This window comes from Tachypleus tridentatus, chromosome 1 (assembly GCF_004210375.1).
Source record: "Tachypleus tridentatus isolate NWPU-2018 chromosome 1, ASM421037v1, whole genome shotgun sequence".
Lineage (NCBI taxonomy): Eukaryota > Metazoa > Arthropoda > Merostomata > Xiphosura > Limulidae > Tachypleus > Tachypleus tridentatus.
In genome coordinates, this window is record NC_134825.1 from 65145126 (window position 1) to 65172826 (window position 27701).

General features: G+C 36.0%; 1 pseudogene across 1 annotated transcript; it reads left to right on the forward strand.

Moving 5' to 3' along the window:
* The first annotated feature begins 258 nt into the window (after positions 1 to 258).
* Positions 259 to 25925, forward strand: LOC143250617 (uncharacterized; annotated as a pseudogene). Its single transcript, XR_013028255.1, has 10 exons — positions 259 to 751; positions 1373 to 1672; positions 6008 to 6059; positions 8675 to 8929; positions 10681 to 10741; positions 10965 to 11095; positions 11905 to 12074; positions 13381 to 13593; positions 15242 to 16270; positions 25293 to 25925. The product of XR_013028255.1 is annotated as an uncharacterized LOC143250617 (transcript).
* The last annotated feature ends 1776 nt before the right edge of the window (positions 25926 to 27701 follow it).

Below are 27701 nucleotides of genomic sequence, written 5' to 3' on the forward strand. Positions count from 1 at the left end.
TCATTTTCCAGTTACTTTATAAAGTGTATAAATACATATATAGTGAGCAGTAACTTAACACAAGTTTAAAAAAAAAATGTAGTTCGTTTATTATTTGCAACACTTCTTGCTGTGTGATTCTAAAAGTACCACTTCATGAATTTAATATCAACGACGTTCGGGTTTTGCCAGAACACCACCGCTGCTTGACTGACTCCTATTACGTTGAAGTTGAGTACATGCGCCCGGCCCACTATAAAAACCAGGTGTCAAACAACAGCCCTCAGTCAGTAGCTCAGTTGTAGGCGTGTGGAGCTATCGTAGTTCTCGTTTAGTTACGTTGAAGAGGAAAATTCATTTATTGGAATCGCCAAACAAGCGTTGAAAGTTATGCAACTTCTTCAGTGGTATAGCAGACTTAGATCAGTTGCATTGTTTTTGACCAACAGTTGATTTTGAAAAACATCGGTTAGATGTTCTTATTTAATGATCACACTATAGGATGTAGGCTGCCGTGGTTTCCGCCTAGGATATAGCACCTGGATCCGCGGCGCGTTGTCCACCGGAAACACCGTCGCACGCGACTCACCCTGTTTTCTGTGTTCCTTCAGAATCCTGTCAGTCAAGCGAGCGGGCGGAGCCTACACGATTCAGGGACCAGGCCGACGTGTATCGAAAACAGACTTTAAACAGACGACAGCGTGACGCAATGGGGAGGCGAGAACGTGAGTCTCTGCTCGTTTTCGTGGTGTTTTTATCTGTAGTGTTACAGGTAAGATGACGTTGTGTAAGTTAGTACGTTAATTACAAATAGAAAAAGTATTTATCTTAAAATATTAACAATATTTTAGTAATTTAAATTATTTATTGTGTTAGATAATATTACAGTTACAATAAAGGTATTGTGTTATATTTCAAATTACGACTCAGTTATTTAATAATAAATAACAAAAATCTTTCATTATGTTTTGAAGTTAAATTATTTGATAAAAAATATATTTTGTATATATGTTAGAACTCGGGTACTTGGAGGTAATAAATAGAGAAAACGTTTGTAATGCAATTTGAAGTTTAACTGTTTAATATAATGAATATAAACATTTTTACTTATATGTTTACATGTTTCAATTAAAAAAAAATTCATGTCGATAACTACATTTTCCAGTGACAGTTTTAATATTAGTGTTATGCAAAGTAATATCTTCTCAATTAACGAAATATATGATATTTTTATGATTGTAGTCGAATTAACCAAATTCGTTTTATTGTACCTTAGCTGGTATAAATAATAACAGATATGACAGTTTTGTTGTTGTTGTTTTCTTTCTACAGAATTGTTTGGTTGTATGATAGACAACAGGTTAAATTTTCTGTTTTCTTTGCTGCACGGTAGGTCTCAAGCTCGGGAGCGTTTGAGTTTCGTTTGGTGTCGTTCTCCAACGATAACGGTCGTGATTTCGAAGGAAATTGTTGTACGGGATACCGAACCTCGCAAGGCTTGTGTAGTGGTGTTTGCCGGACATCTTTCCGCGTGTGTTTAAAACACTACCAGACAACTATTGACCCAAAGCCACCGTGCACTTTTGGTGAGATTATAACTCCAGTGTTGGGCAATAATTCAGTGCGTCTTTTGGATAGAAAAGTACCCGGATTTATCAACCCCATCCGATTCCCGTTCGATTTTTCGTGGCCGGTAAGTAATTACTTTCAAATCAATACAGTATTAATGTATTATTTGATAAAATCGAGGGTAATCTAACTAAATTTACCTGAAAGGTTTAGGGTTAGATCATTTTTCCGAGTACAAATGTATGTGAACTGGAACATGGGAAACATGTTTAAATACAACTACATTGTCTGCTGCTAACTTTATATTACATACACTATGGGTGCCAGGTGAAATAAATTCTTCCTGTTAATATTGTGTGGTCATTGAGTTGATATGGTATCACAGGCTAATTAATAAATACAGCTATAGGATTTAGAGGCTGCTTGTTTTTTATTATATCAATTTAACAAGTCAGTAGACAATCATTTCTCACTGTTGTTATTATTACCAAGATCCAGTCGATTTTTAAAAATATGCCAGATTATTGTAACAAACATTTAACATCAGTACAGACGTTAGTTTACCCTGATGTTCCTTTGTTAAAATCAATTAACTGAATCGTATGCCATGATATACTTTCGCAAGTTTCACATTGAATTTGGATAAGTTGTTTTTACGTTTAACACTGAAAAAAGAAATAAAAGCAAAATTGTATATATAAATGTGTCGTCAAGAAAACCTAGATGAAAACAGAAAATGAAACAGTTATGGAGGTGACACTTCTCTGAAGTACGTGGCAAAAACAAGCTTCGTATCACGTGACTGTCAGACGTGTTTCACGTTCGACGAAATAAACTGATTTTAAAAATCAATTCCGGTATTGATAACAAGACATTTTAAGAATTTCAATTAATTTTTTTCCTTAACCACATTTAGCGTTGTTACTCCAACTGTACCATAGTTAAAAAGGTCAAATTATGCTTCAAAATCAAATACGATCTTACGAGTTGTTAAACCTTTACCTCAGACATTTCTTATAAGCCGGTAACGCTAGATGGTATAAACATGAGTCATTTAATTTTAAAGATTCCGGGCTGTTGGTTAAAATGAACTAACGTTGAAAAACAAATTTTTCGCTTACATTTGTTTTGAATTTCGCACAGTGCTATCTGTGCTTGCCGTCCGTAATTTAGCATTGAGAGATTACAAGGAAGGCAGCTAGTCATTGTCACTCGCCGCCAACTCTTGAGTTGTTCTTTTAACAACGAATGGTATAAGTGATCGAAACTTTATAAAGCACCCACGGCTGAAAGGTTTGGTTTGTTTTGAATTTCGCCGAAAGCTACTCGGTGGCTATTTGCGCTAGCCGTCCCCAATTTAGCAGTGTAAGACCAGAACGAACGCAGCTAGTCATTACCGCCAACTCTTGGGATACTCTTTTACCAACGAATAGTGGGATTGACCGTCACATTTTTACACCCCTTCGTCTGAGAGTGCGAGCAAGTTTGGTGTGACGGGGATTTGAACCCGCGACCCTCAGATTACGAGTCGAGCGTCTTAACCACCTGGCCATGTCGGGTCTGCTTAGATAAATTAGGACGTTGCCGAAACGTATTTTATCTCCTCTGACTATCATTACATAAAACTGTTTTTGTTTTTTTCGCCATGTAATACCCTTCTACTTCGTGTTGCGTTTTAACTTTTAAACCTCTACCAGGTTGAAAGAATTGCGTTTTGGATCCGTTTAGATTTATAGAAAAATAAACGTTTCGGATAGGAAGTTTGCAGTGAAAACAAAATTTCATCATAAATAATACATTTTCTAAGTAGCATTTGTGTTATGATCATAATCTCATGCCAAAGGTTCGATAATCTTGCTTAATACAAGCTGTTAAATAAAACGGACTCTAGATGGCATCGCACGCCGGTTGATTGAATAATCCTTCTTATATATCCGTTAAGTGTGCACATTAACCGAGAAGTAATACGTTATGTGGCTCTAAACGTAGCTAGCTGATTATTTATGTAGCCATTGAAAGCAAGCTGAAAAACAGAAGATGTTGCTCATTTCTGCGTCATTTATAGCTTGATTACTGCAGGAAATTAGAGGTATGCACTTGTATGGGTACATTTGTATATTATGCATGTCAGATACATGCAAAGAAGAAATGTAATCACGATATTGAATTTGCTCTTTATAAAAACGTCGCTTAGATAAACAGATGGCCTGTTGGCTCTAGTTCATTAGGTCTAGGTTTAGAGTCCGTAATACGTCGTTCAGTACGCTCCACATATCCACCTTATGGGTACATTATAATAGTAACAACCAATACTGCTCACTGTTCGGTCAAGAATTAATGTGTAAGCAGGTGGTACTGTCGACTAGCTGCCTTTACTCTAAACACCAGTTCGACACTAAGAACCACTATACCTGAACCTTGAGGTCTCTAACCTGGTCATTTAGCTCATGTTTTGCATTGATGGTGTTCAGACTACAGAAAATACCAAATACAAAATCAAACCCGTTTAAAATAAGTTATTCGAGTTATCGAAGACTTTGAATGAAACCATTATTTGATTTAGCTGGAGACCGTAAAATTTGTGATGCATTTAACACAAATAGTTATTTATAAAACCATATACTGTTTATTCATCAGCTTCGTAATAGATTTTCTCATAATCGTAGAGATAAACTAATATTAAACTTGTACGTTTCTCTATTTCATCCACTAGATGTCGTTCATAAAGTAGTTAAACATTTCAGGCAACGTAATTGAGTATTGAGTTTGTATGCCAAGACATCGTGTTTCTTCTTGAGGTGTAAGTTGTAGATTTTCTAAATGTTTATAATAAACGCATTAAAACATTGACAAATTTCCTATTGTGTTGTAACATTCTTTATCTTCGTGACATAAACTGTCTGCTAGAAGTAAGTAAGACGTAGTTCTCGAATAATCATCCCTTCAACCCAAGTGCGGTGTGATTATATCTTTCTTCAACATACAATCTACTTGTATGTTGTATGGGTAGAAGTTTTACGTTCTTTATAATGCTCATTAATAGAATATAGGTTTGTTTGCTTTTTGAATTTCGCGCAAAGCTACACGAGAGCTATCTGCGCTGGCCATACCTAATTTAGCAATGTAAGGCTAGAGGGAAGGCAACCAGTCATCACGACCCACCGCCAACAAATAGTGGGATTGACCGTCACATTATAACAACCCAACAGCTGAAAGGGCGAGCATGTTTTGTGTGACGGGGATTTGAATCCGCAACCCCCAGATTGCCATGCCGGGGTTAGAATATAGATAGGAAAGCTGATGTTTTGTTTTGTACAAGACTAAACAATGGGTTACCTGCATTTTGTTTTCGGCGGTGAATCAAACCTCGGAGTTGAACATTGTAAGTCTGTAAACTTACCCCTGGTTCTGTGGAGGGAATATAAATACGAAAAAGGCGGATTTCTGTCATTCACGACTAGGGGGCACGTGGACCATCCTGGACTAAACAGTTGCCAGTCCATCTTTTTGTTTAAGTAATAGAGTAGAATAAAATAGACAATATTTGACGTCATCTATTTGTTATTCTCGCTATTTTTGTAATATTGGGGAACATTTAATTATATGAAACTGTTTCTCAGCTCCTGTTATTGTCTCTGAAAGTTTTGAAAGAACAGGTAGTATCAAACAACAATCTTTCCCCATATTTATAACAATATCACAATATGTAATGTGAAGGAATGGCGCTGAACCATTATAACGATTGTATAATCGCTTCGTGAATACATGTTCAAACAGCAATTATTTATTAATTACGTGTAAGGAGTCTTGTTTTTTATTGCATTTGGACCTATGATGACATGGGAGAGGAGAGGTCTAATAATTGGTTAATGATTATGAATGCTAGTTTCACACTTCTAATTACATTGTGTAACAAGGTTTTTACTTTTTCTTGTTCCTGGGCAGAAAGTGTTATTTCCCAATTGCTTATGCTTAAAGTAAATGGAAAAAGACCTATTTTTCTCTTCAAACTTTGCTTTTGTGACTTGGGAGCGTATAACGAAAACATGATGGGAGACTGACTGTATTTGGGGGTTGATATGTGAAAGTGATTTACATTACTGTCGCAAATCTCGAAAAACTACTCACCTCAAAACATTTTTGCATAACTTTAGTATAAATACATCTAAGTCTTGATTCATATGTTGTTTTATTCAGACCTTATGTAAATGAAACTGTGCAAATTTGCCCGTTTTTATATAGAAAATGGGTTAATTTCTGAATTTCATTATCCAGGTCACAAAAGCAAAATTTGAACATAAAGCAAACTTTTACAACATAAGCAATTAAGAAATAACATATACTATCCAGGAACAAAATTTGTGTTACATAGTGTTATGACTCAAAATGTAACTTGATTATATGAAGCGAAATTAGTATATTCTTGTTAATATCAGTGTCATTTTCATTCTTTCCTTAGGGAACATTTTCACTGATTGTTGAAGCCTGGCACGAAAACAATAACCGAGAAGGTACGTTTGTAATTGTGTATTGATTTTTGTCGTAAGTAAATTTATTAATAAATAATTCTTTCTTCCAGTGTTTATAAAATTAAAACATCGGATAAGTTATCTGAAACACGATCTTCTGAGAATTTCTATGAAAGATTGTGTAACATGAAAAACCTTTTACCCTCCGTTTAGTAAGTTGCAACTTGCGCAGGTTAAAGGTACTGCGAAGTGATTTCCGGATAATCTTCAGTTACTTAACACACTGTATAGCATGTACTGTCTCCCAAGTACTGAGAGGAAGGTCTGAACAACCAAACAAACTGTATAGCATGTGCTGTTACCCAGGTGTTAGGGCAGTGGTTCCCAACCAGGGGTGCGAGATAGCGTTCCAGAGGGTGCGAGGTAACATTTGTTTTGGCCACCTTCACCTTTATTCTTAAATAAATAATTATTGTGAGGGGTGCAAGAACATATTAAAATTTTTTAGGGGTGCGGGGCATAAAAAAGGTTGGGAACCACTGTTTTACGGAAAGGTCTGAACCACCAAATAAACTGTACTTACCCCACTGGCCCACGCTGAGGAAGTGAACAGACGTGTGTATGTGTACGATATGTATAAAATGTGGTACAGTCACTTACAGCCGTATGATATGTTACTCCAGATCCCTAAGAAATAAACTTTAGAAATAATTCAACTCCAGTTCAGTACTATCTATTGATTACACAAACTAAAGTGATGGGTAGACACTTTACAAAAAACTAATTCTGATAGCTATATTAAGTTAAAGTAATGAAAACGATTTTTTTTTCTGTTCAATGACGAAGCTGTAATAATATTATAAAATAATTGGTTTAAACGAAACAACTAAAATCATCGTTGTCATAGTAACACAGTTTCAATGAAACATCCAGGATTTGATTATTATATTTTATTGGTCGTTTGCCCGGAACGTGGAAATTACATTTATTCCCTCCACTCCCCTGTATATTGGCAAGTGAAGACCACTTGACAATAAGTTTAACTCATTTTTGCTAATACGATATTAATATTGAAATTTAATAGGATTCTCACGTACATGAGGCTGCGATCAATTATAGCATACCCATTTCAGTACCCATAGAAACTCATAATTGTATTCATAAGATTGAATAAATTCTGTAAATAACATTAATGTTCCATTCACTGCTTATTGTAAATTCAGCGTCCTATAAAATTACCCGTAAAACTTTAATTTTGAGCTGTCAGATTCGACACTACCTCAATAATCCCTGCAGTCTTATATCATGAGTTATTTAGAGCGCCCTCTAGGTTAATCTACTAACCTTGCTTCCCACGGTAGAGGCGAGCACATGAATCAAACATTGGCTGACCTTTCTTGCAGGAAACGGTCAGTCAGCCATCTGGCGTTCTCAAGATCAGTGGCGATGCTAAGCCTTGTTTTTTTTTTTTTCTTTCCGTGATTCACTTCCCCTACTCTTTCCTTGTCTTCTAAGACTGGGGACATGAGAACCGTGAGAAACATGCGCTTGTCCACAATCAATATTTGCTAAGTAGACAAAATGTCAACACGGCGGAGTGCACAAAAAATACAAATAGAAGGCACATTCTATATATAACAGTGGTTTACCTGACTTACAACTGGTAAATGTACACATACAGTTTGATCTAAACAGATTATATGTCGTTTAATCTTAATGTCTATGATAATATTATAAAACTGTTGTTGTTTTTATTCATAATACATTAAAATGAATTTCGCGTGCTATTTTTCAGTCTTTATCATGCAGTTAATTATTTGAAGCTCAATTAATACTTAATACAGTGATCAATTTGGAGGGGAATATTGTAACGTCTTATTAAGTTTAATTGGTTCGAAGTGTATTAAAAGTGTGGTTAATTCAATAACTATTTGTTAAAACTCTGACGCTTGTGAGTTGGATGTTACTTAATATTATATTATTGTGGGCTGATTTAGTAAAATTATTACTTAAAGTAGTTTAGTTTTAACGTTTAGTGGTAATACAGTTTACAATAATGGAATCTAGTACCATTTATAACCTTTAGGCATATACTTACAATTCAGAACTTAAGAGTCTGAATGGAATATTCAGACGTATATGAAACACTAATAACATTGTGAGTACCAGGAGGGTTGTTTGTTGCATTTCAGTTAAGAATCGCTTTAATTTTATTTCACTAACTCCAGTATCAGGAAAACAAATCAACTCGCCAGTAACTCCGTTTAATTTTAAAATATATATATATATATATGAAATTTTCGCATCAATCACTTTTTCGTAGCGTACAAAAAATCATTAATTTCGACTAGTTTTTAGCGTTGCATTCGTTACGTTGTTGTTGTCATGTTATGAAGAGGCAATGAAGCTAGCTATTTGTGTATGCCACTTTCAGGCCTCTAATCTCTGGTGACGAGAACTGTTATAGTGTTGTGCGATAACGTGAAACCATTAGTGTTATCTTTGCCATGTTGAACTTCTGTATATGTAATAAAACTATTTTTAAAGACGTCTTTGGATATCGACAGCAATTTAAATCTGCGTTTATGTAAAATTTGACATATCTATGTGTGCACGGTTATTAACGTCAATGTAATGAAGGAAAATGTACACAGCAGGAGAAAAGACATTGGTCAGTCGACTAGCCACGCAGCGGTGGCTGGACGTCTCACCAGAGTGGACGCAAGACGCACATCGTACGAACCACACCACTATGACTTATTCTTTTCGGGTGCTGTGTGAAGAAAATTACTACGGTGACGCCTGTGCCAAGCTATGCCGGCCAAGAGACGAAACGTTTGGCCACTACAGCTGCAATTCCAAAGGCGAGAAAATATGCTTACCTGGATGGACAGGCGAATATTGTTCCAATGGTAACTAATGATATCGTAATGCTAACCTTTTTTTTTTCATTGGTGGATATGTATTTCCTGCAATATTATTATTATTGCTTTAGTTGTAACCCAGAGTAATTTTATCATACAAACTTTAAGTTAGGTAGGTGTACGGGAGTTTATTGTGAAATCTATTATTAATATGTGGTGTGTAGAATAATGCGACGAGGGCCACAAGTTTTGAAAGCCTTGAAAAGTGCTGTTACTGTGAACCGAGTTAGATAACTGCAGTTTGTTAACCAAGAATGGCGTATTAAACAGCGAGAAGACATTTGAAACAAATATTAAACTTATGAATAGATAATAAAAATCTACAAGATAAATCATGACAGAGTATTAAAGCGCCATCTCTTTTTGTACTAAGTAATTTAGTTTGTAATATTTTAATATAATATCCCATAGAACTCCCAACCCGTCATTAAGTAGACAGAAAAATTACATATCAAACGCCCTCGTGGAGTTATTTATGAACTAGTACCTTATTTTTATTTTATCACGTGTATCGTAACACCTTTAATTTAATGTTTAATCTGATCTTCAAGTTAGTGAATTTTGAAACTTTATATTATTTAATATGTAATAGGTGGTATTTTTTTTATTCACTTCACAATGATCCCCGCTAGTACAACAGTAAGTCTACAGATTTACTTCGCTAAAATCAGGGGCTCGATTCTCTTCGGTGAGCTCAGCAGATCGCCTGATGTGGCTTTACTTTAAGAAAAATACACAAATACTTCACAATATCCTTTTTATTGATATATTTGTTCACTCATTCTGACATCGTATCATTTTACAATAAAACAATGGCTTAGTTATTTTTAAGGAGACCAACATTGCTTGTTAACATGAATCCTGTAAAGAGAGTTTGTTTCAGTGTAAAGCTATGTTGAGCTATCTGCTTTGTACACCAAGGGGAATTGAACCCTGGGTTTTAATGTTATAAGCCCATAAAGTTCCCGTTGATGCAACGGGGGACGTAACTTCTGTTTTTGCTCTTGTTTTATTGTTATTAACCACAAAGTTACACGATCGACTGTCACTTCTGTGCTCACCTCAGGAACCCAAACCTGAAATTTCGCGTTATAAACCCTCAAATTTGTTAAATGACATTAAGGGCAGAGTTATCATCATTGTTGATTTTGTAAGGCTAAAACTACCTGTGGTCGAAATACAGCAGCGAATCGGATTCCGGATTTAGTACTGTAAATCCGGAAATGTGCTGTTTACCCAACGAAGAGCAGGGTGCTTTAAACATCGTCACAATATTATATGGAGATTTCCTTTACTGTAATTAATGCCCCCCGCTAGTACAGCGGTTAGTCTACGGATTTACAACGCTAAAATCAGGGGTTCGATTCCCCTCGGTGGGCTCAGCAGATAGCCCAATGTGGCTTTGCTAGAAGAAAACACAAACACACTGTGATTAATAATTAATGTCTTTAGATATTGAATAAACAAAGTCACAGTGAGACTATTTCTAGCATTTATCTGACAATGCTCTTATATAATACGTTTAATGTGGTTAATCACTAAAATGAACTAACGAAACAGTTGCGGGTGCTTCGTTTCACTCAAGTAGTATGCTGCAACATTAATAATCGCTTATATGAAAACATAAAACTATATAACCTTTTTATAACTTTACATTAATATCTTTTATTGATTTTGTGCCTCGGAGGTTATTTTCATCAAGTTTCAGCTGATGCTTGTTTATTTTCGTGTTCTTTCAGCCATCTGCCTTCTTGGCTGCCACAAAGAAAATGGCCGATGCAATGAACCCAACAAGTGCAAGTAAGTATATTGTACACATTTTCCGATTTTCTATTTTAATTAGTATTTTCTATTACACCATGGGAACTTATAAACTTTCTGGGGTATTTTCCCCGTGGGAACTCTAACGTTTCCCAGGATAGTTTTCTTTCGTTGCTATCAAACTGAACACCATTATACATTGGGGTTACTTGTCGGTCGTGTTTGTGGCAAAACAAAGCTCTTTTTTTTTTTTTTTTTTCAGGTGCAGATATGGTTGGGAGGGACCCCTGTGTCAACAGTGCATGCGCTACCCAAACTGTGTGCACGGAACGTGTACCGAACCTTGGCAGTGCAATTGTGAAGAAGGATGGGGTGGTTTACTGTGTAACCAAGGTAAGAGGAGGTGTTACCACGTAATAATATGGTTATTGTTTAATGGTTAAACTAATATAATAGGAAATACTTTTAAAGCATAAAGATGAACGTTTATTATTCGCGTGTAGTGACTCTTAAATTTTTCCAGACAGTAATATTCGTAATTTTGAAAGTTGCGTTTATATTGTATCTTGCTCATATGTACACAGCATAAAGTCACCCGCTGTTACAGCGGTTAGTCTACGAATTTACAATGCTAAAATCAGGGGTTCGATTCCCTTCGGTGGACTCAGCAGATAACCCGATGTGGCTTTGCTATAAGAAAACACATACACACACAGCAGAAAAATATATTTTTTTAAATTCTCTACCGAAGTAACTGTATGCTAAAATAGATTCAACGATTTGTGTATTGAAACTTAAACAAATTCATATTGTTGAATAATTGAGATACGTTTCTGTTAAATAATTTGAACAAAATGGTAATTTGAAATAACTTTGAAGTATACTTTTGATTGACTGCATTTATTTTAAAATAAATTTAAAATGTTTCTTTAATAAAGTAAATTTAGTGAAAGCGTTCCAATGTTGAATTAACTTCAAACTATTTAAATATTGACTTAAACAAATGTATATGTTAAATTATTAGAAGAAAAATATAGTGTTGAAGTAGACTCAATTAATTAATTTAGCTGGAGTAGCGTAAAACAATTCGTATTGTTGGAGTTAGTTAATAAACCTTATGAGAAACAGGGTAATTTTCATTTTGTTTCATTTCAGTTTATCTCTAAAACGTTTAAATCTGGCGTCTCTTTTCTGTTATTCAGATTTAAATTACTGCACCAATCACAAGCCCTGTAAGAACGGGGGCACGTGCACCAACACTGGCCAGGGTTCCTACACGTGCACGTGCCCTGAGGGAATCACAGGGACCAATTGTGAGTTCCAGGTGGACAGTTGTGCTCTCCAACCTTGCCAAAACGGAGGGAAATGCAAAGTAAACATTTTGTTTTGTTTTGTTGTTACCTCAAACAAGGCCATTAAATATCCAGGTGGAAGTGTTGGGTAATTTTTACCTTTAGGTATTAGTGTAATGTAAGGCTAGCTCGTTCACTCCTGCGGAGAGTAATAATATAGTATCATTAAAAAAAACAAGGACTTGAAAAACTTATCTCTCTTCACTCTGTTTTCTTGATCATTTAATCAGAAAAAGACTGTTGCACCAGCTGCTCCGAGTGTCTTTAATAATTAAAACACAAGACAGCACACCTGCAGTTAAGGAATGTTGTAAGACTAGACCAGCTTGTTATACAATCGTTGGTGTAGAAATAAACTACTAACGGTGGGGACGTTGACCTTGCAATACTGATGCATAAGAACAGCCTGTGAGGATATTTTGGGTTCCCTTAACGCAGTGTTTTAGTTGTATAACTCAAAATTTGGGAAGAGGAACTTTGCCTTAATATATAGAAGATATTTGAACAGTAGAATTACGAACAAATAAACGCGAAACCTAATATGTTATTTGATTTACCACTTATCACTGAGTTGTAACGGTTTTGGTGAATTACACCCGTCGTCAGTAACCCTAGACAAGGGCAAATCGAAAGGTTAAACCACATATAGAAATGAAGTGTTCATTGTACGTATGGTGTCTTAAAATGTATTTTATTCACACAGTATTCTTATATTTATTTATAAAATGTCATGATAATGCAGCAATGATGCTACTATCTTGTTTTGTTTCATGAGTATGAAGTGTAGAACATGTTTGTTGTAACATATTCGTCATCCATGTGAATGATCAGAGACTTACACGTATACACGTCTTCTGTTAATGATATTTTGAACTCAAGTGTGTGGGACTTTGACTGAAACTAATGATGTTGATTGTTCCAAGTACCCTAATGTGGCGGTTATAAAACTAAGTCCCCACTACCTCAGTGGTGAGTCTACGAACTTATAACACTAAACACATAATTTCGATAACCGTGGAGGGTACAGCAGTGATAGTCTATTGTGTAGATTTTTGCACTTAACAACAAACAAGTTGGTGCAAGTTGTTACTCACGAGTACCGTAATGTAGATTTCATAAGATTGCGCGTGTCCTGGTGTGATGATTATGAATTTTATTGTTTCAGATATTGGTTGGCATAGTAACGGTTCTTTACATTTTCTGTCTACATCTGGAAAGCCCTGGTTTAATTACATTGGCTGGGAGCTTAAAAGATCTTATGATTAGTACAATTCTTGGCGGTCAGTAGTGGTCTGTAAACAACAAATCTATTTCATTTTCTTCCAGCAAACGGATAAAACCTACAAATGTGAATGTCCACGTGGTTTTTACGGCCGCAAGTGTGAAACGTCAACGAACACATGTTCAGCAATCCATTGCCAGAATGGTGGAACCTGCCAGACTGGACCAGATGGCTACTTCTGTATTGTCCTGATGGATTTTCTGGTGACCATTGTGAACTTCAACCTGATAACTGTGAACCAAACCCTTGTTTGAATGGTAGGTATACCATGTCAGAAGTTAACTTTTGTTTTTCATGAGATGGACGGTGGTGGTCTATTGGTTAGATACGATCAAGTTTTGCAGCGCGTATCCGCAAAAACGCACTTCGCACTTTGAATTCGTTGGTGCGTTATAAGAGTGACAGTCACCCCCAGTGGCACAGCGGTATGTCCACGAACTCACATTGCTATAAACCTGGTTTCGATGCCTTTGGCGGGCTGAGCAGAGATAGCCCATTGTGTAGCTTTTTGCTTAATTCTTAAAACAAAACAGACAAAGAGTGATAGTCCAGTACAACTTTTCGAACTATCATATGTATCCTAATATTTGGCATTGGATGACACTAACTAACTGTCTTTCGTCTTATCTATCAGTTTTACAGTCTGGCATGTTAACCTCTCTAACACGATCTGCTATTGCGTAGCTTTTTTCGGTAATTATAAAACAAACGAAAAGCCTTCCTGAGAGGGTCAAAGATTCAGGAAAAGACATGTTGTGATAATCGTGTCAAAACTTTCTTATAATTTTTTAAACTAAATTTTAAAAGGTTGCATTTTTTACATGTTTTAAATATAAAATACATTGTTAAATAACTCTGCCTAAGAAATTCGTGTGTGTTTGCGTTTTTCTTTTAGCAAAGCCACAACGGGCTATCTGCTGAGCCCACCTAGGGGAATCGAACCCCTAATTTTAGCGTTGTAAATCCGTAGACTTACCGCTGTTCTAGCGGTTGGCAAGAAATTCGTTTTCATAATTTCACTGAAGCTGGTATATTTAAGATAAACGGTACGCTTACGGACTTATAACCCTAAAATTTGGGGCTTGAATCTCCATGGTTGACAGGAGGCCCAGTCCATTGTATAACTTTGCACTAAAACACAATAAATCCTTGGATGTAAAGTGATAGAGAAACGCTCATTTTTTTGGTCTAGTTTAATGCTCTTCAAATATTTTCTTAATGTTTCCCTCTCTCTCTTTCTTTTTACAATCATTTAACCATAAAATATTTACTGTTACATTCATAACCAACACAAAGAGAGAGAAAGGAAAACTTGAAATTTGCAACAAGAAAAACCAACAACAAAGAAAACTTCTTTCGCATTGATCGCTTGAAGATATTACAGTCTTTCAGCTTTGAACAACCCTTGAATAAAATAAAACATTGAAGAGTATGTTTATTTTCTAAAAAATATGAATCGTAGAGTTTGTTTTTTACTGCAGACGTTCCAGGTATGACGACACTGAAATATAAAAAAAATGCAATAACAATAATAATCTCAAAATAAGGACATCTTAAGCGGATGTTTTTTAATGGACAAATTGGCTTTCACGGCGCTCTCTAAGGTTTTCTAATGCGCACATTGTATATTTGAGGACTTAGAGAAATCAGTAGCTTGCCATTAGTTCTCACATACCTAATACATAGGCAGGATGAAGCTAGTCTAGACATCAAACTCTCCATACTCAGGAAGCAAACAATAAAAAACGAGATATATCTAACATGAAAACTTTTCAAAACGTTCGGTTCCCATAAGTCGATTTGGCATTTTTAATCGAATTCTTTTACTGTATAATTCATTGCTATTTGTTGTATTTCATAATAAATCTGGATCTTTCTTAAACAGATATTTATGTGATCTTCTAGGAGGAAGCTGTGTACAACGAGTGGACGCCCACACATGCATCTGTGAAACTGGCTTCACAGGGATCTCTGTGACATAGATATTAATGACTGTGCAGAGAACCCCTGTCTCAATGGTGGTACCTGTGTGGACAACATCAACTCTTTCCACTGTTCCTGTGTTCCAGGGTTCGTGGGCTCTTTGTGTCAGACCAACGTGGACGATTGCCTTATAAAACCTTGTGCTAACGGTGGTGTCTGTCACGATTTGATCAATGATTTCCAATGTGACTGTCAACCGGGTTTTACTTCTAAGGATTGTTCAGTGGAGATCGACGAATGTCGTTCCAACCCTTGTCTCAATGGTGGAACTTGCATTGACCGTGTGAACGAGATCTTGTGTCTCTGCCCACCTGGATTTGGTGGTATTCGGTGCGAGGAAAATGCACATGCAGTTGAGGATAAAAGTACCAGTGCGCGATTTCACCGTGTAAGATTTAACAAGAATGCATCCCTCGACGGACCGAAAGCAACAAGCCCTACTTCTGTATTGGAAGTTTCTCATCATATCTCTGATGACGCAAAACAGTCTCGCTTAACAAGTCACCAGGTGGCGCTGATCGCTACACTTTCTGCGCTGATTCCTTTACTTGTTCTGATTGCAATTTTACTGATATTATTTTTTCGTCGCCGAAAGCAACAAGAAAGAGAGCACGAAGACGAGATAATACAAAAACAGAATGAACAGAATACAGTAAACAGCATGAACAACAAATTGTTAGACAGTAAAATCATTAACACCATTGGTAGGCCTAATCAAAAGTCATTAAATATTAGCACCGAAGGCCGAGATACATCTTCTGTTTTAAAAGGGCAAGAAAATGTGCACAGAACCAATATCAGCAGACTTCTAAATAAGGACTGCTGTAGCAGACACTCTGATAAAACATTGGATACAGACTATGAAAAACAGCTCTCTAGTTCGCAAAGTGCGTTAGAAAGGAGGGGGTCCATACAATCCATAACATCAGTGTCTTCTATTGTCAACAAAAGGTATTTATTTTTACTATTAACTTTTTTTTTATCAAAAGCTTTTTATATCATCGTAGTTGTGTTGCCTGAAATCTTTTGAAGGTTAATATTATTTTGACAAAGTTCTCTGATGAGAGGAAGACGCTATTTTATGTTACAAAAATCTTCCAATATAATCTTCCAATATATTTATTGTGTTAATTGTGCCTTCGGTACTTTATTGAATGAAGTTGCAGATTGCTAAAAGTTAAGCTTTCGAAAAATTTATATTTCTTTACAGCCAGTTTAGCTGAAATGCCCTTATGTAGGACCTCCAAATAAAAAGGTTTAGTAATCTGAGGATCGCGGGTTCGAATCCCCGTCGCACCAAACATGCTCACACTTGGGGGCGTTATAAAGTGACGGTCAATCCCACTATTCGTTGGTGAAAGAGTAGTCCAAGAGTTGGCGGTGGGTGGTGATGACTAGTTGCCTTCCCTCTAGTCTTACACTGCTAAATTATGGACGGCTAGCGCAGATAACCCTCGTGTAGCTTTGAGCGAGTTTCAAAAACAAACAAACAAAAAAGCTTAAGTTATCGTCCTTTACCCTGAACTGCCAATAATCACAAATATTCGAATTTAAAAAAGCAACATGGGCCTGCCGTTACTTACAGGTTTCTTGTTTAACCCAGTTTACAAGTCACAGTCACAATGTACGGTCTGATTTGACTTTTGAAGCTGTTTAACATAAGAATAATACAGAAAAAGATAGAAACAACGCTCGTTTTTATTGTCAACGAGAGATATTTGAAAAAAATTCAGAAGTTTGCCATCACCTAAGAAGCTCCGCTGTTTTCCATAATTAGTTATTATAAACTGTTTATTTATTTTATAACAAAGCCACATTGTTTTCTGTGTCTACCGCGGGTATCAAACACCAGATTTAGCGTTGGAAGTCCATAAACATACTGCTGTCCTACCGGGAAGATATTAATAAGAAAGAGAACAAGACCTTTTTAGTGGCAACATTTTAATATCATACGTGACTTTCCGTAAGCCTGTATAGCAAGGGAAGGAAAAGTTTGGAACTGAATTTGTCATTTTGATGAATAGAACTCGTGTTGAAATAAATAGTAAACAGTGATGCGTGTTCTTCCTAACAATCCAATACCATTGATACTTCATAAAAGTATTTTATGTACTGATTCTGCGCACACGATATTATTCGTCTCTAAAATTTAGTTTTAAATAAATTTTATAAATGGATATTGAAGTGTAAAAAAATGGCAACTTGATCTTTATTTATTTTTACAAATTTTTTATACAGTTTTATACAGATGACGCTTTCAGTGTGTGTATATATGCCGTACATAAAGGGACCTAAACAATTAATAACTGAATACATTTCACAAAAACAGTCCGTATGTCTTTATGTTCAACAGCGCGTGTTGCGAAAATTCAGGCTGTTTCAGTTAGTTTTTACCAGTGCTATTCGCCTTGAAAATAGAGTACTTCCTAATTCGTCTTCAGATTTGTTAGTTTACCGAGTTTCTCTATTAACTTGGGTTATTTTTGCCTTATAATTATTTGAGTGTCTGATAGTAGAAGGTTGAGTTTTTTACCGGATCTGCAAACTGCCAGAACTTTTCAAATATACAAAATTGGAAAAACATAAGAGACAAGTAGTAATAACTCGTTGTGATATATCCAGACTCATAGTGAGTAAATTGTAGACAGCTGGCCTGCACACCTATAGCTAAGGTCGTATATTGTCACGTACGTCATATTACCTGTACAGTATAAGGAACTGTCAGCTACTGTTCGTGGATCTAGTGTGTACTCCTGGACAGCAGTCTCGTGATGAACGGTAACAACAGATTCATAACTGAGGCATAAGGACGTGATTGCCCTGATTCAGCCACGCAGTTAACCTCATGGTACCATAAATTTTATTTGATATCAGTAGAATTGTCAATAACGTCGCTAAGTATCTATATCTTCACGTCCAAGTCAAGGCTTCATGTATCTATCTACCAAGATTTCGAATGTGAAAAGCCATAGATGGATGGCATGCTCATTATTGTTTATTATGACCGTTTCCGGCGTCTAGTCAGTAATGGTGTGGGAAGGATGCAGTGTGTAAAGACTAACAGATCTTGTTGTGGTTTTAAGTGGCAAATTTATCATTCTTTGACATACTGACTTGTCATGTGTGAAGTCAGACGACATTTTCTTTTGTTTCTGTGTTTTTAAGCGGAAAATTACACACTGGACTATCTATCTATCTAAATATATATCTTAAGTCCATCATAGATATTGAACCCCGATTGTTAGCTTTATAAGCCCTTAAGTGTGCTGCTGAACCACTTTATCATGATGCTGTAATTGTTCACTGTCATAATGTTAGAATTGTGATGGAATACACTGAACAAGAAACCGTAATATAATAGTTATGGACATTTCTGACCTATGTTTTATTTATCACCTTGGAAATAAATACACAAGGCAGTGTATTAGTTGAGGAATGGGACAAGATCTACTCACAGATTAGAAGCATTCCCTGCAGAACTTAATGGTTTGGTTTTAGAGATAGCGATTTAATGACGTTCCAATCTGGTTTCTTTAAAGCAGGTAACGATAATACTGTCAACGACACATTAAATGCGTTCAGTGGATGAAGTGATGTTCCTATGGTTTAATTATGTAATTGTTATTCATTCAGATGAAACACTTCACCTATAAAACCTCTCTCTTTTCATTTTTCTGATGAGTATTTGCCGTCAAGTTAACTGCATTTTCCCCTGCATATTTCTTCTAATTTATCCATTGCGACTCAAAATCGAAAAAAAAATAATAATTTTTGTGTTGTTCACAAGTTGCCGTCTAGAAGCTTTTTGTTCAACACCAGATCTCATTTAATAGTTTCCGAGCTTCCTGTGCTTAAAACCGTAACTTTTTGAAGTATTATAGTGTAAATAAAATATCGTTTCATGCATTGAAGATGTGTTAAGCTGAATAGATTCACAGCTGCGTCTCGCGATTTCTTGAAATACGCTTTGTTTATATAACGTTTTGTTTGTGCTGTTTCATTAACAATTAATTCATTAACCCATTGTTGTTAATTAACCTTCAATTTCAAGTTAAATGTTTGCTTTCTTTGGGACTTGACATGGCATGGTGGTTAGGGTCCTCGACTCCGCAATTTGAGTTCTACACTGCTAAATCGGGGACGGCCAGTGCAGATAGCCCTCCTGTAGCTTTGTGTGAAATTCGAAGCAAACCAAACGAAACGATTTTTTTTATTTTACTGAGATACCAAATACTGTTCAACTTTTTCTGTATTTTTGGATTTCTCCAGATATCGTATGAGTGCTATAATCCAACAAATCACTCCTACACGTTATCGTATGATTGTCAAAACTTTCCAATGCAACTATTTTGGTACACCCTGCAACAAGATAGGTAATATATGCCTCGAAAAGAACATATTCAAACGCAAGCTTTGTGTGCCTCGGCACAAACTACAATTTTCTTCACGTCGTATGCTTATGTTCTCTTATATAATTATAATCTATGGCGTGATCCCATCAGCGACTCAAAAGAGGAATTATAAGTAAACCGTCAGAGAATGGTATCTCAGCTCGTAGATTAGTGCACATTCCAGAAATTACAAAGCGCTATTTTTATGATGCGTATTTACGTTGAGCATAATGATGTTGTAGAGAATCTTCTTTGATATACAGGGTGGCCCGTAAGTCCCTACCCATCCATATGTTATTATGTTATATTCAATTACGCATGTATTATAAATTTGTTTCTTTTTTTTCAGAGAAATATGCCCGATGTAAGCCCATTTACACTTGAAGAGCGTATTGTGACAAGTACGTGGGTACATGAGCGCAAGAATACTGGTGACACCCTGGATACATAAGATATATGGATGGGTAGGGACTTACGGGCCACCCTGTAGAGTTAAAGTATCGAGAATTACGTCTACTCAACCACTGCGCCGTGACAGCTGTAATAATTATATACAACTCCCGTCTTATAGTAAAATGCACCAATAGAATAATTTGCTTTCATTACCGAGACCTCAACCACACACACACACACTTGTTTGATAAACTGGGTGCCACTCCTATCTATCACATCTGTCAACTGGATAGTCCTACTTATTCTTATAAAAGTAAAGGCAAACATGCTTATTATTCTGCTCTCCTAAAATATCTGTTTTTTCTCGCGCGCATTCTTTTCAAATAATCCCTTTTTCATTGTCGATATTTCCTGTCTTGCTTTCACTAACCTTTCAAAAATTAATCCAGGTCATGTAATGTTGTGTAATCCAAGTGCTGCATTTTGTTTGTTACGTGAAGCAGCACCTGGATTACACAGCATTACACCCCTACCCTACTCCACATATCTGAAGAATGTTCATCATTAATTCAGTTTATATAGGCCCGGCATGGCCAAGTGGATAGGGCCCTGGACTCGTAATCTGAGAATCGCGGGTTTGAATCCCCGTCACACCAAACATGCCCTTTCAGCCGTAGGGCGTTATAATGAGACAGATAATCCCACTATTCGTTGGTAAAAGAGTTGCCCAAAGTTGGCGACGGGTGGTGATGACTAGCTGACTTATCTCTAGTCTTACACTGCTAAATTAGTGACGGCTAGCGCGTATAGCCCTCGTCTAGCTTTGCGCGAAATTCAAAAAAACAAACAAACAAAACAATTTAGTTTATTACTGAACTCGTTATTTACTGTCATTTTGCGCGCCAAATTTTACCTTGACTTATAGAAACTGTCCAAAATCTTCTTAGTTTATAACCTCAGTAAACCATCTTGACTAGTTTGATTTGGTTTTTTTTTAGTTCAGGAAACTGTTAATATTTTATGTCACTTTTTGCTCTTATAACTGCAGACAGTCTTTTAGGCATTGTTGCAACATATTTAATCAAAGTATCATTTGGGATTATATTCCAGATGTCTATTACACAACCATAAATTTTCTTTAGAAGTAACTTTTGATTTGAGATAAGTTTCTTTCACCTTTTTTCCGCCGGAAGTACAACCTACACTTTGAACCAAATATTTCAAAAGTGGACTCATCCGTCCATAACACCCTTTGACAACCATCAACAGTTCAGTTTTAGGCTTTTATCAAATTTCTGTCTCTTGACAATATTTGGAGATCGAAGTAAAGGTGTGTTTTTTTTTAAAATGCTACACGATTGAATATTCTATTTTGATTGAGTCTTTTCAATACTATAGGCCTGGACACTTTTCTGTCATTTGGCACATGGTTGTTTATCTCATGCTTGTAGTCAGTGGCAGTCTTCCTTCTGTCCCGAAGGCTGCATAAACAAATAAATTTAACACCAGTTTCATTGAGTTTAGGTGTTCTGCCTCTTCTTTTCATATTTTCAAATTTACCTGTCTCGATCTCGCGATCTGTGGTGTACTAGACAGTGTTAAAAAAGGGTACTTCAACTGGCTGTCGATTTTTTTTCTCCAGCTGTGTAAGATCTGGTTTTTTACACTGGTCTAAGCCTTGTGAAACCTAGCTCTTGTCGTGATACTCAACTCTTCAGTGTACATATTAATCATTTTCCCATTTAGCTTTTGGATTCTATGAAATATCTGTACATTAACTAAGATAAACATCTCGCCTAAAAACTAACCTTACAGCCACCTTTTCCAAAGCAATCGAGAGAAACAATCAAATACAATGTTTTCTTGAGACGTACTGGGAGTTGAATTATCCACTTCACCTTTGGCCATACAATATGAATATTACCTTCCTTTACGTATTATGACCATGTTATGATCGCGGATTATCTTTCCAAAATCGTCATCCTAGTTCCCCGAAAGAACTATATTACTTTATTACTTTCCTTCCCATCATTTCACACCCCAATACACTTCATCAAAAATGTATCTGTCTAATCTGTTTAGGCTATTATAGTTTTTACTCACAGTTATTAATTTTGCATATTTAATCTGCTATGTTATCATTTGTTTACACTTCTACTCGTTCTCCTTGTTTCTTCAGTCACGTTTCACTTCCGTCCACACTACTGATGTTTCCTATGATTTGGGTACTTTTCTTCTGGTTGAAGTTGAGACACGACTCTGTGCCGACAAAATTTCATAATAAAACAAAACAGTCTCTCCTCTTCCAGCTCAACTAATTGTTTCTAGTATTTAATAAAAAGCATCTTAGGCAGCGATTATAGGAGACAAATAAAATACTATTTTTACACACCTCTGTTTTTGAACCGCAATGAATAAGTTAAATCAGTTAACTTGATTTTTGTAACAGTTTTTAGGCCTATTGATATCTAATGTTTCCCCGGTTTCATCGTTTAAACCATAATTTTAGAGATATATTTTGTTCCCTGCAAGTCCAGCTATCGGATTATTTCAATAATCAAAAGGCGTCTAGAGCGTGAGAGGCAGAGAAACGGTATAGCTCCATTTTTAGAGATATTGGTATTTCAATTGATTGAAAAAAAAACATCTGTTGTGAATAAGATAAGGTGTAAAAACCTGTAAGGTTATTGAATATGTATCATAGATTGCAGAGTATAAACTAATCCTTTATACGTTACTGACCAGAAAATCTTTCAAACAAAGTTTTGATTACTATTGATCTGTCACAGAAAGAAACAACTTATATTTTATTCGATAAAATGACTCATTATGAACAAAATATTTTCTGTAAATATTTGGAATTAGTGCTAACATATTAAAGGTTTAGACTTAAAGTTTTCTATTAGTTTCGGTTCACTATTGATAATTATTCTCAACAGTATTAACCAGTGTTTTTATTTATATTGAAGAACTTTAGTCCCCATCAGCCACCTTCCAATCTGAGTTTTATTTTAACCACCACTGGCATGAGAACTACTTTTCTACCACCCACACCGAACACATAAAAAGTATAAATGACACTGGAGCGCACTGACATCAGTTATGTCATAGGTTAGTCAAACGCTATGTGACCGACCATGATGACAAGAAAATTTACCTATATCAGGATGAAAAGGTCAAGCCACTTCTTTGACGTTTATACAAACTTTAGAGAAAGAAAGTGATGTTCAGATTATTTAACCCCTTCCACAATATGCTTTCGAAGTCACCTGTCTGCTTATCTGTTTAAATCCTGTGGATTTAGTTTGCTCACTGAGAAGTTTGTTTTAGAAATCTAAGTATAACGAAGTTTTGGAAAGTTTGTCAGTTTATGTGATCTAAAGCTAACTTTGTCTTCATTCGTACAAGCTTCTTATAATGGGTATTCCAATGCCGTGTAGTAGTAGTAACCATGGCAAGGAGAATGAGTGCTATCGTTGACTGAGGGATGAACTTCCAAGCACTAGACGTGGTTCTTGTAAAGTGTGACTAGCAGTCCTTGCGTGAGCACTCAAGTGAAACGTCTAGTGAAATTTCAGAATAAAAGTTGTTTTTTTTTAAGTTAAAATAAAGTATCGAATAACTATGTGTATGAAAACGCTGACTATAATTCAGCGAAATGGGCGATTTCCGCTGATAAATGAAACCCAAATATTTCTAATAAAATTAAAACTAATATTTTTACATAATGTTATTTTAAAATGTGTCTCAGACTATACTAGCACTGAAATTAGTAATGTGTATAAAAGTTGTTTTTAAAGAGTGTTTCAGTTATTCAAAAAAGACAATTATCCATTTTTATTATCTGCTCGTTAAGAAAAAGCCCACGTAATGGGCTATTTGTGCTCTGCCCACTACAGATATCAAAACGGCGATTGTAATATTTGCTGTACGTGAATGTTTAATACAATCGAGGCATTATAAAAGCTAGTACTGATGTGCGTGTCCCTTTATCGACAGAGCAATTTAAATAATTTTTGAGATTTATGATTAGCAGGAATCTACACTCAAGGTTTTTTTTCTGTAACTACTGTTTATTCATATATAAACGCTCCCCTCCCCAGTGACACATAGGCATATCTGCGGACTTACAATGCTACAAAGTGGGTTTCATTAACCGTGGTGGGCAGAGCATGGATAGCCCATTGTCTAGCTTTGTGCTTAATTACAAACAAAAGTATTTAAAGCAAATATATTTGCATGCCGATCTATATTATTATTTGCTGAAAATAAATAAATTTGTAACTAAAACTTAGCTCTTTTCCTGTGATTAAGTTATAATACTTACTTTTGACTGTAAATAGGTGATTAAAATGTTGCTCAAGGGGCCGTTCACGATTTCGTCGTTAAAAAGCATCGAACACACACATTCACACATCCCTTGTATCAAATACAAAAATTAAAGTAGGAAATTATTGTTCTCTTAGACACAGTAATTAAAAAATGGGTATTGATAGGAAAAGTATTTTAAAAATCTATTAACTCTGTCGCAATTTATTAAACAGGTTCGTACTTTTGACCATCCCATGTTTGATCCTTTTTATTAACGAAAATTGTAAACGACCCCTCTCTTCTTCCTCTGTATTGTGATACTTTTCATATTTCATTAGAGCGTAATGTTTTTTACACATACCTGATTAAGGTTTTATTTAACTTGTCCTGTTTGTTTGTTTGTTTTGGAATTTCACACAAAGCTACTCGAGGGCTATCTGTGCTAGCCGTCCCTAATTTAGCAGTGTAAGACTAGAGGGAAGGCAGCTAGTCATCACCATCCACCGCCAACTCTTGGGCTACTCTTTTACCAACGAATTGACCGTCACATTATAACGCCCCCACGGCTAAAAGGGCGAGCATGTTTGGCGCAACGGGGATGCGAACCCGCGACCCTCAGATTACGAGTCGCACGCCTTAACACGCTTGGCCATGCCGGGCCTAAGTTGTCTTGTACGCTAAATATTTATCTGGATCAATGGTAAACCTAAAACTTCTAACACCACAACCCAGGATTCGATCGTAGTGTTGAGGACAGACAGCACATCGTGAAGCTTTGCGCTTAAACAAACAAAACTAATTGTTTGCACTTGCACTAGTAAACTATTTCTAGTCACTATTTTTACTATTTTGAGCAACTAATTTTTTTTTTCTTTCAGTGAGTCCTCCCTTTCGTGTCCTCACAGCAGCGTGTACGTCATCGAAGAAAATTACAAGCAGGAGTTCAGTGAGGGGATCCTCGCAACCGAGGTGTGACGTCACCGTAAACACGAGCTAGCCTCGATAAAGTTTCCTAAACTATTTCAGAAAGAGTCAGTCTATGGATTATTTATTTATTGTTTACGAAGAAAGAAACTTTAAGCTATTTGTACAGCGAGTTCTCAGTGCCTTGTATGTTTGTAAAATATTTGGGGGCTGAAAACTGTCAGAAGAAAGAATTAGTTACTTTGTGATATTAATATACTGTATAGTGCGTAACAGTCCTATTGGAAGTCGGACTCTACAAGTTCGTACGTGTGTATGTTTATTGTTGATTAGGTCCACTAAGTCGCTACAGACTTAAGAACAGACCAAATCATCCTCTCTGCTTACTATGAGATCCTACTTGCTTGTAAAGTTCAGTCATCATAATTTAACATTAGGTTGTACATATCATTGCATATTTATATTATAGACGATCAGTTTTCTTGTTGTACATTGCATTTGTGTTTCTTTTTGTACAGAAACAACTTACATTTGTGTGCCACTTTTGCCTTTGTCAATAAAATCATGATCGTCTATTTTTGCACCACCAACATTTGTGTGTGCGTGTTATTATGCTGTATAAATACAGGAACTTCTAATAACACAACACTCATCACCTGTAAATGTTTTAAAATGAATTACGAAATGAGAGACAAGAGACGAAAACAGTAAAATATTCGAACATTTTGCTTAACTTGCACGTGGCTGTGACATTAGTAGTTGATTTCCTAATTAAAGTCTGGTCCCATTCATTTAATGTCAAGTCTAGGTTAACGCTATTACATTTATAGGCCAGGTGGTTAGGGCGCACGACTGAGGATCGTGTGTTTGAATCCCTGTCATACCAAACATGCTCAATTTTTCAGCCATGGGGGCGCTATAACGTGACAATCAATTCCACTATTCGTTGTTAAAAGAGTAGCCCAAGAGTTGGCGGTGGGTGGTGATGACTGCTAAATTATGGACGGCTAACGCAGGTAGCCCTCCTGTAGTTTTGAGCGAAATTCAGAAAACAAACAATACCAGATTTATAACTTTCGACGTGGTTATGACTTTGAATCTTGCTGCGTGGCAAGTGGTATCTGCTAAATAATCGATCTTATTAAGGAGAAAAGATTACAATATGTTTATTTTTATAACGTTTGAACAAAATTACGCTTCTGTTGATAGTGGAGTTGCATTAAGTTAGGTAAAACTTGTATAATTTCAACTCTTGCTGCAGAATTAATCCATAATTTTTATAATCTGTGAATAACCATGTATTTTAAGATGCATAACTTCAAATTGTTCTTCGTTTACTTTTATTTTAGTCTGTTGCACAAACATCAATTAAGATACTGGTGAAATAAATGTACCAAACTCAAAATAAATTTCTATTTGTTCTCATTTTCGAGTAAAGCTACTCGAAGACTATCTACGCTAGAAGGGCTTAATTCTGAAGTGATAGGCTAACGGAAAAGCAACTGACCAATATCTCTCAACGACATTCATTTTGGGATTTGACAGTAATTCTTAAAATGCACCAATGGCCCTAAAATGCGGAGCGAAATTTTTTCTCGGTGGTAATGGGACGCGAACCTGAAATCGACAGTCTGCCTCACTAACGATTGGATCACGCTTGGCCCAAAAGTAAATGAGAACAGCTCAAATGAAAACATTTTAAACAAACTGAAACAGAAACGAATAAATTAAACGTGATCTCTATTTACAAACGTACATGATTGAACATTTTGTCGTGCACGTTACATTCAAACAGAACAAAGCAAACTGAAACTCTTTGTTTTGATCTAGCGCAAAGCTACACGGGGACTATCTGCGGTAACCGTCCCTAATATAGCGCTGTAAGACTAGAGAAGAGTCAGCTAGTCGCCTCTATCCACTGCCAACTCATGGGCTACTATTTTACCAACGAATAGTGGGAATGGCCGTAACATTATAACAGCCCCACGGCTGAAAGAGCAAGCATGTTTGGTGTGACGGGGATTCGAATACTAGACCCTCGGATTACCAGTTGAGTGCCTTAACCACCTTGCCATGCCGGGCCTAATATCTTCGGTCAATGTTTATTTATTTGTTTGAAGTTAATCACAATGCGCTCTGCTCACCATGGATATCAAAACCCCAAACAGTGTGTTAACTCTCTATTATCATCAGTGATATTATGTACTCTCATTTAATGTTTTCATGAAATAGTTGTATAACTTTACAGTTGAAATAACTTTTACAGTATTCTTCAAAAATTATATTTCTCTCTTTAAAAAAAGTTCGGTAGATAACAATTATAAAAGCGTCGAACACGTTGTTTTCTTATCTTTTTTTTCGTA